The sequence below is a fragment of the Camelus dromedarius genome, chromosome 3 (genome assembly GCF_036321535.1).
Source record: "Camelus dromedarius isolate mCamDro1 chromosome 3, mCamDro1.pat, whole genome shotgun sequence".
Classification (NCBI taxonomy): Eukaryota; Metazoa; Chordata; class Mammalia; order Artiodactyla; family Camelidae; genus Camelus; species Camelus dromedarius.
The window spans coordinates 103,365,537-103,380,242 of record NC_087438.1 but is presented as its reverse complement, the minus strand read 5'-3'; the positions used below and the strand labels follow the sequence as shown (position 1 = coordinate 103,380,242).

At 43.4% G+C, this 14,706-nt stretch overlaps 1 protein-coding gene across 7 annotated transcripts in view; it reads left to right on the top strand.

Moving 5' to 3' along the window:
• Positions 1-14,706, top strand: part of PPP2R2B (protein phosphatase 2 regulatory subunit Bbeta) — a 424,199-nt gene that overhangs the window by 23,418 nt on the left and 386,075 nt on the right. The gene's annotated exons all lie outside the window — the stretch shown is intronic.

Below are 14,706 nucleotides of genomic sequence, written 5' to 3'. Positions count from 1 at the left end.
AGGGCTGGAAGACAACAGCTGACAGTCAGTGCTTGCTGGAAATGTGGTTTGTAGGGGGTCCTAAGTTGATGCCTTAAGGCGAGGATGAACAATCTTGTACCAACAGCTCCCCAGTTTCTGGTCCTTTCGGGGACCTCCTCTGCTGCCTTCTAACCTAGCGTGATGTGCATCTGTGTGCGGGGACTTTCTGTGTGCACGTGTGTGTGCCTTGTAAACATTCTTCAACTAAGGACTGCAGGTTTCAGCATTTCTACCATCAGTAGCTGGTTGTGCATCTTCTACGTGTGATATGCCTGTTTCTTTTGATCTGACACATCCTTGGAAAAGATCAATTTCAAGCAAAGCAACTGGCTGGCTGTTTGTCAGCCTCAGGGGTTGTCCTACAAGCGGTCCTTGAGGGAAGAGGGCAGGGGATGGTGAGGAACGGCAACTCCGCCTCAGGTCCAGACTGAGCTGGTCAGCAGTCTGTTCTGAAAACCCACCCCTGTGTCTAGTCCTCACAGGAGGAACCTGGGTTTTTGGGGGCTTTGTCTATCAAATGAGAGAAACTGTATTTCACACATAAGGTGATTTTTAATCAGTACCCCCAGGAAAAGGGAGTAGAAATTTGGGATCACCTTTGCATTGAGAATGATGATATATTTTCCATATACATTGATATTTCATCGATTTTTTTTCAACTGGATATTTTCTTTAGAATTTCATTGGTTGCTAAAGGAGATGGCTCATTGAAAAATCTCTTCCCTCAGAGAGAGAACCTAGCATGTTCCTATATATACTGCGGAGAGGTAAGGGGTAGCAGGGGTAGATATCTCCGGGTGAACTTTCCAAATACAAAAGACTTAAACTTACATGGAAAGCCGCCTGAATGTTTTCTGATTGGTCCTCTGTCCTCTCCTCCCATCTTAAACTTTGAGAACCCAAACATGTGGTCTGTTCAGTTGCTGTTTTGCCTATGAATCAACTAAAGATCCTACCTCATATAGACAAAACACCACCATAACAGGGACTTTCTTGAACTCTTTTTAAATCAAATTTAAGTGATTTATTCCATCAAAGTGGAACCCCCATTTTAATCATGTCAAAACAGACAATCTCTGAATCACCAATTATCATCTGATTTAGGGGAGGGGTAGGGAGGCATGTCTGTAAATTTGTTGTAAACCTGTTAAAGACAGTGGGCGAGGATAAGAGCATGTGTCCAACATTAACGTCATGGACGGGGCACTAGGGAACAGTAGAAAAGGCAGGAGTTAAATATCTAGCAACCAGGGCCAGGTCCCTTAATTGCTCTATGCTCAATTTCATCTCTAAAATGGAAACAAAAAGACCTACTCCCAGGATGTTGAGACTTAAAAGTGATAATTAAAGTTGTTCACAAAGCTTGCTACCTGATAAAGTCTGTCCATTTTTAAGTCCCAATCCCCATGCGCTTTCTTAGATACTCAAGTCTTCTTTATTTGTTATACCATCTTAAGCAATGAGTGGTTTCCTCAAACACATCTCAGTGTCACCAGAAACTTGTTACACTTAGAGCTTGAGGAGAAAAAGAGGTCAGAATGAATCTGAGTTTGTTTTCCTTTTTATATGGTTAGCAGTCATGTCACCCAATAGTCTCTGTCCTGGAAACGTTATGGCTGGGAACTTCCTATTTTATTTAATTGAAAAAGTCGAGAATGAATAACTTGTGTACATCCCCGTGAGTGTCAGATAAATCCAAATGATTCAAACAATCCCCTTAAGAGGGATTCTAGGACAGCTTTAAGGGCTTTCACAGTGCCTGGGCTGCTTCGGTGATGGAACGATCCTACTGAGAAGACAAGCGTTGTCCTCCCAGCTTTGCCTTGACGTTGTTTTCTCAACACAGCAGGATCCTTGAATCCCATCTCCACCACATGCCAACGAGGTGATGTTGGGTAGTTCCTTCACCTCTCTGAGCCTCAGTTTCCTTATTTGCAAAACATGCGGATAAATACATGCAGAACGCCATACACAGGGTGGTGACGAGGATGAGGATGAGGCTGCTAACCAGCCTTCACTTGTGTTTACTACGTCCGAGGCATTATCTAAGCGCACTGTATAGAGCAACACATTGCACACAGGGTAAATCAACATGTAGTCAACAAATATTAGTTCTTTTTCCCTTTGCTCTCTCGTTCTCAGCCTCCAAGCCTGTTTCTTCATCCATCACATAGAGATTGGGTCCTCCATACTGCAGCCAAAATGCTTGTTTGAAATAGGACACCACCACACCGCCTCCAACACAAACACACTGGCATTTAACCTCTCAACGGCTTCCCATGGCCTGTAAGGTCCTGCCTATTCTGACCCCTGCCTGACTCTCCCGAGTGACCCCAGACACACTTGATCCTGCCTGATCTCCAGCCACAGGCCTTGGGTTCCGCATTATTTTCTCTCTGACCGCAAATTTTGGGGATGGGGCTCTCTCTCTCCCCTCTGCCCCGTTCTTTGTTCATTCTAGCCTTCACCTCTTAGCTAAAGCTGAGAAGTCATCCTTGACCCTCAGCTGATGGTAGCTCTTGAAGAACTGGGTTTCTTCCCTTCAGAGCTCCCATCCTAGTTTGCCGTTATGAGCAGACTGGGTGAAACTGTTTTGTTAGTATCTGGCTCCCTGTTGGACTGAAAGCTTCATGAGAGCAAGACTCCCATGTGGTTTTTGCACTAGAACAAGACCAAGTATGTAATGGGTACTCGATAAATTTTTATTGAATGAAAAGATGACAAATACCAAGGCTGTTGTATAGATACATCTTAAAAACATGCAAAAAACATTCTGCAAAGCATTAACTCTTATGTGAATGCTGGTTGTTTTAGCTGTTGTGAGTTGGGGAGCTTTTGGTGGTCATGCTTGAGGGATCTGCTTTTATTACCATGGTCTAACTTGAAATAAGAGGTCACCAACAGAAAAAAAAAAAAAAAAAGAACAAGTAAATAATGGTGATGCACAAACAGGGTTTTGAGAAGACAGTTGGACTGTCTCCCTTCCTCTGCAAACCTCATTAAGGACCCTCCCCCCACAACCCATGCCCCCATAGAAAAGGATTCATCCAGCAAAATGGCTTCAGGACTAGAGGAACAAAAATCCCAATCCCAGACAAAAAGAAGCGATTCCAGATAGGGATGAGAGAGGCAGTGAGGTATGAGGCACCTTGCCTGATGTTTCCGGATGGGCCTGGTCTGGCCCCTGACACAGGAGGGCTGTGTTTGTGTTATCTAACAAACTAGTGGAGACACATCCTTTCCCTAAAGGGTAACGTGTCCTGTCCCTGATTGTCTTGTCATGTTTCCGTGCTGCAAACCCTATTCATCCTTTATAACTCAGTTTGAGTCAAGTCTTTCTGGGAAGACTTGCTCCACAACTCCAAAGGTGGAGGTGTTGTTCTGAGTCACCTAAACCGCAGTTATAGTGGGAAGAAGACAGGAGAAGGGGACGCACCACAAAGCCTGTGGGTCACTGGCTGTGGCTCTGCAACCCCATTTGCCCATCACGCAGTCTCTTGTATTGGCTGCCATCATCTCCATGTTGCAGATTAGGAAACCGATGCACGCCTACTTCGCCCAGAGCCAAGGTTCGTCAAGGGACAGAGCAGAGACCAAGTCCAAACTGTCTGAGTCAAAATTCAGGGCTCCTGCCCTTTACCTTGTACATTTCCTTCTGAAGGTCAGTGTGAGAATAGCCTTCAGGTTATATTGAAACAGCCTATGTCCGTGTCCGTCTCCTGGTGGCCAGGAGCACCTTGGGCATGGGGGTTCTGCCCTGTTCGTCTTCAGTCTCTGCACCCTGGTTAGGGAAGAGCTTGACTAGGTAGATGCTCAAGAAATTCTTCTTCAGTGAATGGGAGACTGAACAAACAAACTTGCTTATCTTCTTTCAACAACGCTTCTTCAAGAGGAAGAAACTCCTCGAAGCAGAATATCTTCCAAGGACATCCAAAAGCAGGACTGCTGGAAGTCTACACCCACACCCAGAGGAAAAGAGTACGCATTTTTCTAGCTCTTTACTTTCAGAAGTAAAACACGCCATGTTTTCTGTGTTTTCTGTGTGTGTGTGTGTGTGTGTGTGTGTGTGTGTGTGTGTGTAGGGATGTAGGTACAGGTGCATATGTGTATTCCTCACAATCCTATGAGGTAAGTACTGTTACTATCCTCATGTATCAACATGAGGAAACTAGCACACAGAGAAGTTAGGTAACTTCTCCAAGGTCACACAGCAGTTAAGTGCAAGGGCTAGGATTAGAATCCATGCAGTTTGGTTCCAAGGTGCATGCTAAGAAAGGATTTATTGCTATATTGGTACCTTTTTACATATCTATGGAATTCTTATATTTCTGTGTTTTAGGAATTCTCTTCTCAGCCCCTTTCACATATTTAGAACCAACCCACTCTTTGGGTCCACATCAAATGCACTTCCACCCACAGCTTTCCCTGACTACTCATTTTCTCATTGTCACAAATACACACCTACATTTAAAGTCTTCCCCAAAGGAACATTGTGATTCTCTGTAATATAGAAATAACTACACCACCTGAAGGAGTTACTTTAAGGATTAAGTGAGACAACATGTTACATGGTTTGACACTACTTAACATGTAAAATTTGTTTTACATTTTCATGTGCAATAGATGCACTGTCCCTGCTGTCATCTGAGGCCGACCTGCCCACCCACTGTGAGCTGGATCCCAGCCCTGACCCCTGCCCAGGCTCCCCCACTCCTGCCCTTGGCCCCTCTCCCTCCATTATCACCATGTCTTTCATCTCTGCAGGATCATTTGTGGCCGTCCACAACATGTTGTAAATCATCTCACTTTAAATACTTATCTCATGATCCCTCATCCCCCTCTAGCTACTGCCTCATTCCTCGCAGAAAAATGCCCTGAAAGAGTTCTCTACACTCAGTTGCCATGTCTTTTACTCCAATTTGCGCTTTCCATCCCTCCACCAAAATGGCTCTTGTGAGAATCACCAGTGACCCCCTCACTGGTGAACCCATTCACCCTCTCCAGGGCCTCTTCCTACAGCTCTCAGCAGTGTCGCCACAGGTCGCCACTACCTTCCTGAGAGAGTTTCTTGTCTTGGCTTCAAGGTCCACCCTTTCTGTTTCCTTCTCCCTCACTGGCTAGTCCTTCTCAGACTCCCGTGCTAGCTCCTTATCATTTTCCCAAACCAGAAATATTTGAGTCCAGGACTCAGTCTTCACCTTAATTAGGTAACCTCACAGTCTTAAATATCATCTATTCAATTTCTATCTCTATCTCCCAACTCTCCCTAAAATGCAGACTTGCACATCTAACTGCATTCATGATATTTCCACTTGGATGCATAATAGAGATCTTGAAACAGAACTCCTGATTGCCTCTCAAGAAAAACCTGTTTGTCCAGCATTCTTCTCCAGCTCAGTTAATGAGAACATCCTTCTCCTAGTAACTCGACCAAAAGCCTTGGGGTCATCTTGTATTTCCTTCTGTCTCTCATATCTTTCTTCTAATTCTCTAATAAATCCTCTGACCTTAAATGCCTAAAAATTATCCAGAATCCAATCACACCTTATCACACCCATCACTCAGCTGTTTCTTTGTCAGAGGCCTTTCCTGGCCATCCTCTCTAAAATACATCTCTCTTACCCCAATGTTCATAGCAGCATTGTTTATAATTGCCAAGGTATGGAAGCAACATAAGTGTCCATCAATAGATGAGTGGATAAAGAATATGTGGTGTTTATATACAATAAAATACTATGCAGCCATAAAAGAGAGTGAAATTTTGCCATTCGCAGCAACATGGATGGACTTGGAGGGTATTATGCTAAGCGAAATAAATCAGACAGAGAAAGACAAATACTATATGTTCACTTATATGTGGAACCTAAAAAATACAACCAACTAGTGAATATAACAAAAAAGAAACAGACTCATAGAGAACAGACAATAACTAGCAGTGGAGAGAGGGCAGGGGGGAGGGGTAGCATGGAGGTAGCGGATTGAGAGAACAAACTATTTTGTATGAAATAAGCTACACGGATATATTGTACAACACACGAGATATAGTCAGTATTTTATAATAACTATAAATGGAGCATAACCTTTAAAAATTGTGACTCACTGTATTGTGACACCTCACTTGTACATCAACTAAACCTCAATAAAAAAGAAAAAATTGCCATATAGACAAATGAGAAACAAATCACTCACACACGTTCCCCGTTACTGTTACCCTGCTTTATTTTTACTCCATAGCACTTAGCTTTTCCTGACATGTCATATATCCATTCACGTGTCACCTGTCTTTTCATGCTACAGAAAGTGAGCTATACGAAAGCAGAGGCTTTCTCTGTTTTGTTCATTCCTGTCTCCTGTACCTAGAACAGTTTCTAGCACATAGTAAGCCTGGCATCAATACATGTTGACTGAACGAATGGATGTGAGTTAACATTTATATGAAGTCTCAGTGATTAAGTGGGAAGAAGAAGCTCTGACACCAGATGCACCTGAGTTCCAATCTCAGCCCTGATAATTACCTGCTGGGTGACCTTCAGTTACTTACCTGGTATATTTCCTTCTCTAATAATAATGTATCAACATATTATTATGAAGGTGAAAAAATAATGTTGGTAAAACACCGAGCATGATGCCTGTGAATATTCAGTGAATTGGGCTTCATACCATTATTGTTTGCATCCCCCACTACAGTTAACACAACAGTCACCCATAGAGATTAATAGTTCCATGCTGATTGAGTTTTTTGCCTGCCTACATAGCTAGCATTGATTGTGGGTTTTTATATGCCAGACCTTGAGCTAAATGTTTTCTAGTTACTGCCTCACATAAATCTCACAAAAGCATCGTAAGTATTGTTAAGTGTCCCAGTTTGACAGATGAGGAAACAAGGCACCGAACTGTACAGTAATTTACCCAAAACCACATGGCTAATATGTGGCAGATCAGGGTTTGCACCCAGACTGCCTGCCTTGGGTCTGGGCTCTTAGCTGCCCCATACTATTGCCTATAGTATTTCAGGCATTGTTCTCAGCACATGGAAACTCAAAAGATAGCAAAGATTCATCCCTATTTTAAGACACTGTGGTCTGGCAGGGGAGAGAAAGGCAGAGGCTCACAATTCTAATGGTAGGTTTTAACCCTGGCTGGGCATGAGAATCAGCTGTGGCAGAAGCATGGGGGTTTCTCCATCACGGACTCCTTGGAAGTTGGCCCTAGGAATCCTGGGTTTTAAGGTTCTCCCAGATGAATCTTATGAGCAATAAGAGGCAGGAAGCTGAGTCTGTGATCAACCACGGTCATGGCTGAGGAATGTAGTCAGAGCTCCAGAGCAGAGCTCTCGGAGAAGAGATTGATCCGTTGTAGGTCCCTTTGAAAGGACAGACTCAAATCCTGCAGCTAAGATTTTCCTTTTGGTCAAGATGTCTGGCAGTTGAGTGGCTGTCCTGGGAAGATTCAAGGTCAGTGTCATTCATCCTTTTATATTTGCAGTGGGCCTCTACTGTGCGTTTGTCTGCTCCAAGGTAGCTATGAATTTGCTTCCAGATTTTTTTATTCAAGTACCAGCTAACACATCTATCTAATACAGAAAAAGTCATTCAATTTCTTGGGCTTCAGTTTTGTCATTTATAAAAAGGGGAATAAAAATTACTCACATACCAAGGAGTTGCTTTGGTGACTAAATATGATAATTTATCCAAAGTGTGAGTGTGGTACCCAGTACAATTTAACAGCTTGGCAAGAATTAACTGTTGTTGTTATTAATATGCTTCATATTAGTGGAGGTCTCTGAAAACAACAAAGCAACTGTGTGCTTTGATACGATGTGGTGATGGAAAAAATCCTGGGCCAGCAGTCTGGACTAGGTTCTGGTCCTTTCTGATATTGGTGTCCTGGGGAAAATGGCTAATAAGCCCACTGTGCCTTGGAGTCAGACGGCATTATAACAAAGTATGCTTGGTGGTGGTGTCAGATTAAGTGATAGGTGCTTTGTGAAGTAGGTCCCCCTCTTTAATCTTCTCATATCGAATCATTTCACTGGAAGTGGTAACCACATTTTCAAGAGTTCCTAATAAAATCCATAAGGAATTCAACAATGGATGAGAAATAGGAAGGACAGAAAATAATGTTTAAATAAAAGCCAACGGGCTCCAGGCACTGCCCATGTATTGTTATCAGCTGGAGATAATTATCAAAACAATTCTGCACGGTAGTAGCTGCATCTTACGGGTGGTGTTGGAGGACTGGTGAGATGAAGTATTTAGTTGGAAAAGGCTTTGGCTTTGGAATCTGGTCAGCCAGAGTTCCAAACATGGCTTAAAGTGATTTCTCTTCTTAGTATCTGTTTTCTTGACTGGAGAATGGAAGTAAATAACACTTCCTTTTTGTGTTTGGTGTAGGGGTTAAAGGCACTGAGTGGCACATGCCTGGTAGCCATTTAATAGACGGTACTTGTACTGACTGTGACTGTATGTTTGTCCGGTTCTCACTAGTGGGAACGCTAAGCTGGTCTGATTGCAAACCCTGGGCTCCTTCCACTTCATCACGCTCCCATCAGAGAAAGCTTCCATTTCTCATTCTTTGATTCTTTGAACCTGCGTCACCTTTACTGGTGCTTGCCTGTGACATACTCTGGTCAGTGTTGTTCTGATTTGTATTTCTGAATCCATTGTTTGTCTTGTGGACGTGTGCTCCAAGGCAATGCCTTCATTTTGACTCAGTTTTATAAATCTAATAGAAAAATCACCGGCGGTGAAATCATCACCATCGTTAGAGCGTCTGGCCCATTAGTTTTCTGAGTCATTGTTTCTTCGCTGGCAGATGGGGCTAAGAGAGAAGATGGGCTGAGAGGGCCAAGGCCTTTGTCTTCACAAAGGTCTGCAGTAGCAGTTAGTAGAAAGGCAAACAGGAGGCAAATAAATTCAGAGATGTGCATGAAAGCCCAATCTGAATCCTCCTGTTGACGGGTGGGCATGTCACTTAACCTGAAAATTTTAGGATCAGATTCATTAGGCAGTGAACCTCCTTGCAAGAGACATTATTCATTTATTCATTGATTTATTTAAAAATCCAAACACACACTTAAAGACTATCTGTACTGTATGTCAGGTATTGGCTAGGCAGTGGGTGTACTGGTGGTAAAAAGAGCTATGGTTCGTGCCCTGATGAAAGACAAATTAATCAAATGAATGTCACCTGTGGCCAGTGCTGCAGTGGTGGGGACATGGGAAAAGGACAAGATCTAATAGGGATTTGTAAGGCACAGAAAGATCAGGACACTCTCCCAGAAGAAGTGTCACTTGAGCTGAGATCTAAAGAATGAGGAAAACTTAACTAGGCAGAATGAGAGAGAATTTTCCAGGCAAAGGGGAGAGCGTGTTTTCAAGGCCTTATCACCAGAGGGTCACAGTGAATATGAGGTCCTGAAGGAAGCCCAGTGCAGCCGGAGCACAGAGACCAAGAAGGAATAGGGCGGAGATTGAGGTTATAGAGACGTGTGACCGTGCATATCTCTGTGATGTGAATGATGGAGTTTGGTCTTGATCCAAAGAGCAATTGGAAATGATCGAAGGGTATGAACTTGAGGGAAGAAACATGACCGTATTTTCAGCATGAGAAGATTGTTCTGATTGCTGTGAGGAGAATAGATGAGAGCTGTTAAGAGGACGTGGATGTATTTTAAGGAGTTGGCCACTCAAAACAGAGCTCTGTGGTCTCTCGAAGCAGCCCTTACTGTTGCAGTGCAGTAGACCTGTAGATGGTTCTGTGTCCACCCCCTAAATTCCTCCAGGTGTATTTGTGTCTTATTAAAACAGCCTCATGAACACGGAAAGCTGGCCATTGTCTTGACATCCAAAGAAATTGTTATTCTCCGTGAGTGATGGCAGCAGCATACTCCGCTGGGTTTTGAGGGGGCAGTAAACATTCCAGGCATTGAAAAATAGAGTGTGTTTGCTGTTCCAGATGCAGCACTGGCAAAGCATGTTGTTTAGAAGGAAGAGATAGGCTGTCTTAGGACAAAACCACTGAGAATGTTTTCATATCATGTTTATTCAGCAAGAAATAGTGGCTACATCCAAGCCTCTGGACAGAATGGTTTACAGGCTCAGCTGTGCCTGTTCATGTATAAACAGCAGGGTGGCCCTCGCAGGGGACAGTTGGCCAAAAGTCAGTCTTATGAGCAAATGTTAAGAAGCCTTGACTGACCTTAGTTATTAATCCATCCTTTCATGGGCTTATAACCCAGATGATCGAATGTCTAGGCATGTGGGTGGGAACCCCAAATGTGACATCCTGCCAGAGCCAAGCAGGTAGCATTAATCAAAGAGGCATGATATTGTCTATCATGAAATGGTGTGTTCCAGTCCTGCCTAAAGGCTACACAACTCAGACATAAATAAATACAGACATAAATAAATAATACATAAATACATACATGCATACTGAGCAAGGAAAACAAAGCCAGTCTCCAGCCCAGGCCTTTACCTGTTTCCATCTCACTGAAAAGAGTCATAGGGTTTCTGTTTGGGGGAAGACCTCTGATCAGTCTGGCCCTTTGCAGTGTCCTTGAATCTTATCGCAGTACTCCCAACGAGCTTGCTTTCTGCCCAAGCTGGCCATTTAACTTCAGGACAATGCTGACTATGCTTCCATCTTTAAGTTGAATGGAAATCTATTTGTTTAGAACCATCAATACAATTCCAGAAGTGCACAAGGATGGTTTGCACGCCCGGTCCAGGCTAAAGATTTCTAGTTGCTTCAAGTAGCCTCCTGTGACTTCACCTACAGTCAAGGGGACAATAAAGAACATTTAGGTGCTAGGCCCTTTTAATGTATTAGCTCATTTAGTTCCAGTAACAATCCAGTGACAAGGAAATGTTCATTCTCTCCACTTTACAGACATAGACTCTGAGGCCCAGAAAAGTAAATAAAGTGCCCAAAGTCACACAGTTTATAAGCAGCAGAGGTAGGATTTGAACCCAGGGAAGCTCTGGAACCCAGAGCTTTGTTCTCCTCCCTCCAGTATGGAGGGAAAAGCACAGTTTGCTGTTATAATCTTGCCTCTAACTGTAAGTCCCAGCATTTCCCATGGCTAGCTGACTGCTCTTAAGTCTCTGTTTGTTCACCCATAAGTTAAACCCTGCCTCAGTACTGCAGTGAGAGCATTATAAGATGATGTATGCAAAGCAGCACCATGCCTTGTGTGTCCTGGGCACTCATTAAAGGCTAATTGGATAAATAAAGATATGAATAAATAAATGAAGGCCTTCTGGGCCTGCCTTTCCAAGCAAAGCCTTTTTATTTGGCCCCAGTTCTCAAGCAAAATATCTATCTTATGTTGCCTTTGGGAGGTCAGCCAGGAGCAGGGAGTCACAGCATAAACAAAGCACAATAGCCTGGAATGAAAATAGAGGTATAATATATTATCCCCACACATCATTGCTCCCCTTCCACCAATCCAGACGAGCCTAGAAATAAAGCAATCGAGCTACAAGATGGTGGCCATTAGAATTGCGTCATGTCTCTGTTCAAACCCCACCAATGAATGGTTTCCCATTTTATGCAGGAAAATCTTAAGCCCTTCCATGACCTACAAGGCCTGGGGCATCAGCGTCCCTGGTCTCTCTTGTCACTTTGCTCTTGACTCCACACCAGCTACACTGGCCTCCTTGCTGGTCCTCAAGGACCAGGGTCTTTGTACTTGTCATTCCCTCTTACTGGAATATGTTCTTCCCCCAACCACACAGTCCTTTCCCTTTCTTCTTTTAAGGCTTTGCACAAAAGTCATCCTTCAGGTAGGCCTTCCTGCCTACCTCACCTGACAAGGCATGCCTCCCCAGCACTTAACCTTCCTTTTAATTGGTAGATTTCCTCGCTGCTTCACTTGTCACCTGCTTGCATTTGTTTATCATTATTTACCCTCGCTAGACTATCAGTTCCGTGAGAGCAGGTGCTTTGAGCCTTTGCTCCCCATTGTAACTGGCATGTAGTCAGTGATGATAAAAATAATAAGTAAATGAAAACAAATGATGAATCATCATGGTTGGCAGCAAGAGCAGGCAAGTGGAGTGACCCGCAAGATGTGTGCCTTCCTTTCTCTAGGACAGTGGCTCTCAAATGCTAGCACACATAAGATGAAATAGAGTGCTTGGTTTCAAATGTATTTTGTGGGGGCTCACAGACTCTGCTAAAATTCTGACTCAGTACATCCAGAGTGGAGCCCAAGAACCTCCATTTTGAAGAAGCGCTCTAGCACCTGTTGAGGAAGGAACCTCAAGGGCAGTCCTTCAAGAAACACTGCCCTAGGATAACAGAAAGTAAAGAAGATATGAGCAACACTGCTGAAGGCTGCGTGGTTTCCTTCCTCTCTCCATATCAGCCCAAAATGCGGAAACTAGATTTCAAGTCAGGGAGCAATGCTGGTCAAGAGGAAGGGGTAACAAAGGGCATTATTTCATTCTTTTTTATGACTAAGTAGTATTCCATTATATATAATATATGTATTTTATGTATATATCTCACAACTTCTTCATCCAGTCATCTGTCGATGGACATGTAGGTTGCTTCCATGTCTTAGCTATTGTAAATAGTGCTGCTATAAACACTGGGGTGTGTGTATCTTTTCAAATTAGGTATATGCCCAGGAGTAGGATTGCTGGGTCATATGGTAACTCTCTTTTTAGGTTTATTTAAGGGTTCTTGTAATAACCTATAATGAAAAAGAATATATGTAAGTATGTATAACTAAGCTGCACACCAGAAACTAACGCAACATTGTAATTCAACTACACTTCAGTTCAAGAAAGAGAGAGAAAAGGGGGGTTAGGTGCACTGTTTGTAAACTCCCTGATTCCACATCCCAGTAGGAGACTGCAGGACTACAGGCCTGCAGGAGATGGGTCTTAGAGGTGAACTCAGAAACAAAGGGGCAACACTCATGTCTTCCCGTGCCTGTGCACAGGGTGGTTTTCTGAATGGCTGCTGGAGCCTGTGAGTGGGACAGGGCACCACCTTGGTCCTGGTAATCTGAGTCAAACCAGATGGAGAACCAGAGCTGGCAGAGACAGGGAAGACCTTTTCACAGCCCTGCCTTCCATCTTGCAGAGATATGAAGTGAACTGCCCAAGAACACAGTGCTAATTAGTGTTAGAGCTGGGACTGAAACCCAGTCTGTGGCTTCACTGTGGTGTCTTGACCTCAGTACCCCTTTGAAACTGACTTGACCCTTCCTAACAATCCTATGAATATGTTAGAATGATGGGCTGACCCGAGTAGAGATTCTATATGGAAGAGGGGAAAAAAGCCCTGCAGGCTGCACTGTAAACAGCCTACTTCCTTTGGCACCGCAGGCGTGTGTCTTGATAAGCCCTCAGGAGAGAACCAGCTTCAAGGTACTTTTAAATGGCTGAGCAAAGTATGTGTAATGGCCATATTATTTTCCAGTTTTTAAAAGGAAGCTCATTTTCCTTTGAAATTGGCCCTATTTACACACAGAATCAGCTGAAAAGACTATTATCTGGTATTAAGCTTTCAAGAATATTCTCATAAGTGCTGTCTTACCCCCATTGTGTACCTAATAAGATAGCTCAGAACCGTGTAATACGTGTTTCCCCAAATTGTGCCTCTTTAATGCCACTAAGCGATGAGCCAAACTTGACCATATAGAGCTCAGGACTAGGGGAGTGGGGGCAATGCCCAAACCAATTCTCCTCCAATTCCTCCTACTCCAGTCTCAGACACGCTACTGCGCTAACTTGCATTTTTCTCTTCCCTGTCTAACTGACCCCAGCGAAGCTTACTGTACATGCTGGGAACAACCTCCTCCAAATTCACTTCATTTGCACTCATTTCCAGTCTTCTCTTTAGAAATGGTATTTTTGGCTCCACTTCAGATATATACAAATTGAGATGATAAATGGAAATGATCCTCTAGGTGAAGCAGTGGCCAAGGCTTTAGTTACAATTTTCTACTGATCCTCAGACATGCTCTGGGCATCAAACAAAATTATTTATTTTTTGGTACTGCACTATATCAGCACAGACCTCAGTGAACTGATTAAAGTGTGAGCCTCCCGAGAATGCTCAACCTTCATTTAAAGAACCATGACCCCAGCAGGACCTGATTTTACAATGTGGAAGAAGAAAGATATCTTCCTCTGTGTCTTTTAGCTTCTTAAAGGTGGGCTGCCACAGCTGGCAACTTAACTGGGTGAATAACTGAAATAAGATATGTTCTCAGCGGCTGGAACAGTCAGTACCTGAGACTCAGCAGGGACTTAAACATTTGTTCCATCCTGGTCTTTCACCTGCTTTGTCTGCAGAGACAACTGAGTGTTGGCTCATTTTCTGGTCCATTCATTAAATATTTCTTCTGTACCTAATACACATTTGTTGTGGTTCCAAATCCTGAGTATCCAGGGGTGTAAAGACAGATGGATCCCTGCTCTTATGGACCTTAAATTCTGGTGGGGTAAGACAAGTGATAAACCTTTATGAGCATTAGACCCAAAGTAAGATGGGAACCCAAACTAAACAAGATCAAACAAGGAGATGCAGATAAAATTTAAATGATGACTTTGCAGAGACCTAACTATAGAATACCCTCCAAATCAGTCTTCTGGAAAGTAAGCTTCATACCTGGTCTCCTTGGCAGCCCTCAGAGCATTCATAGCTCATGCTGGGTGCTTATTG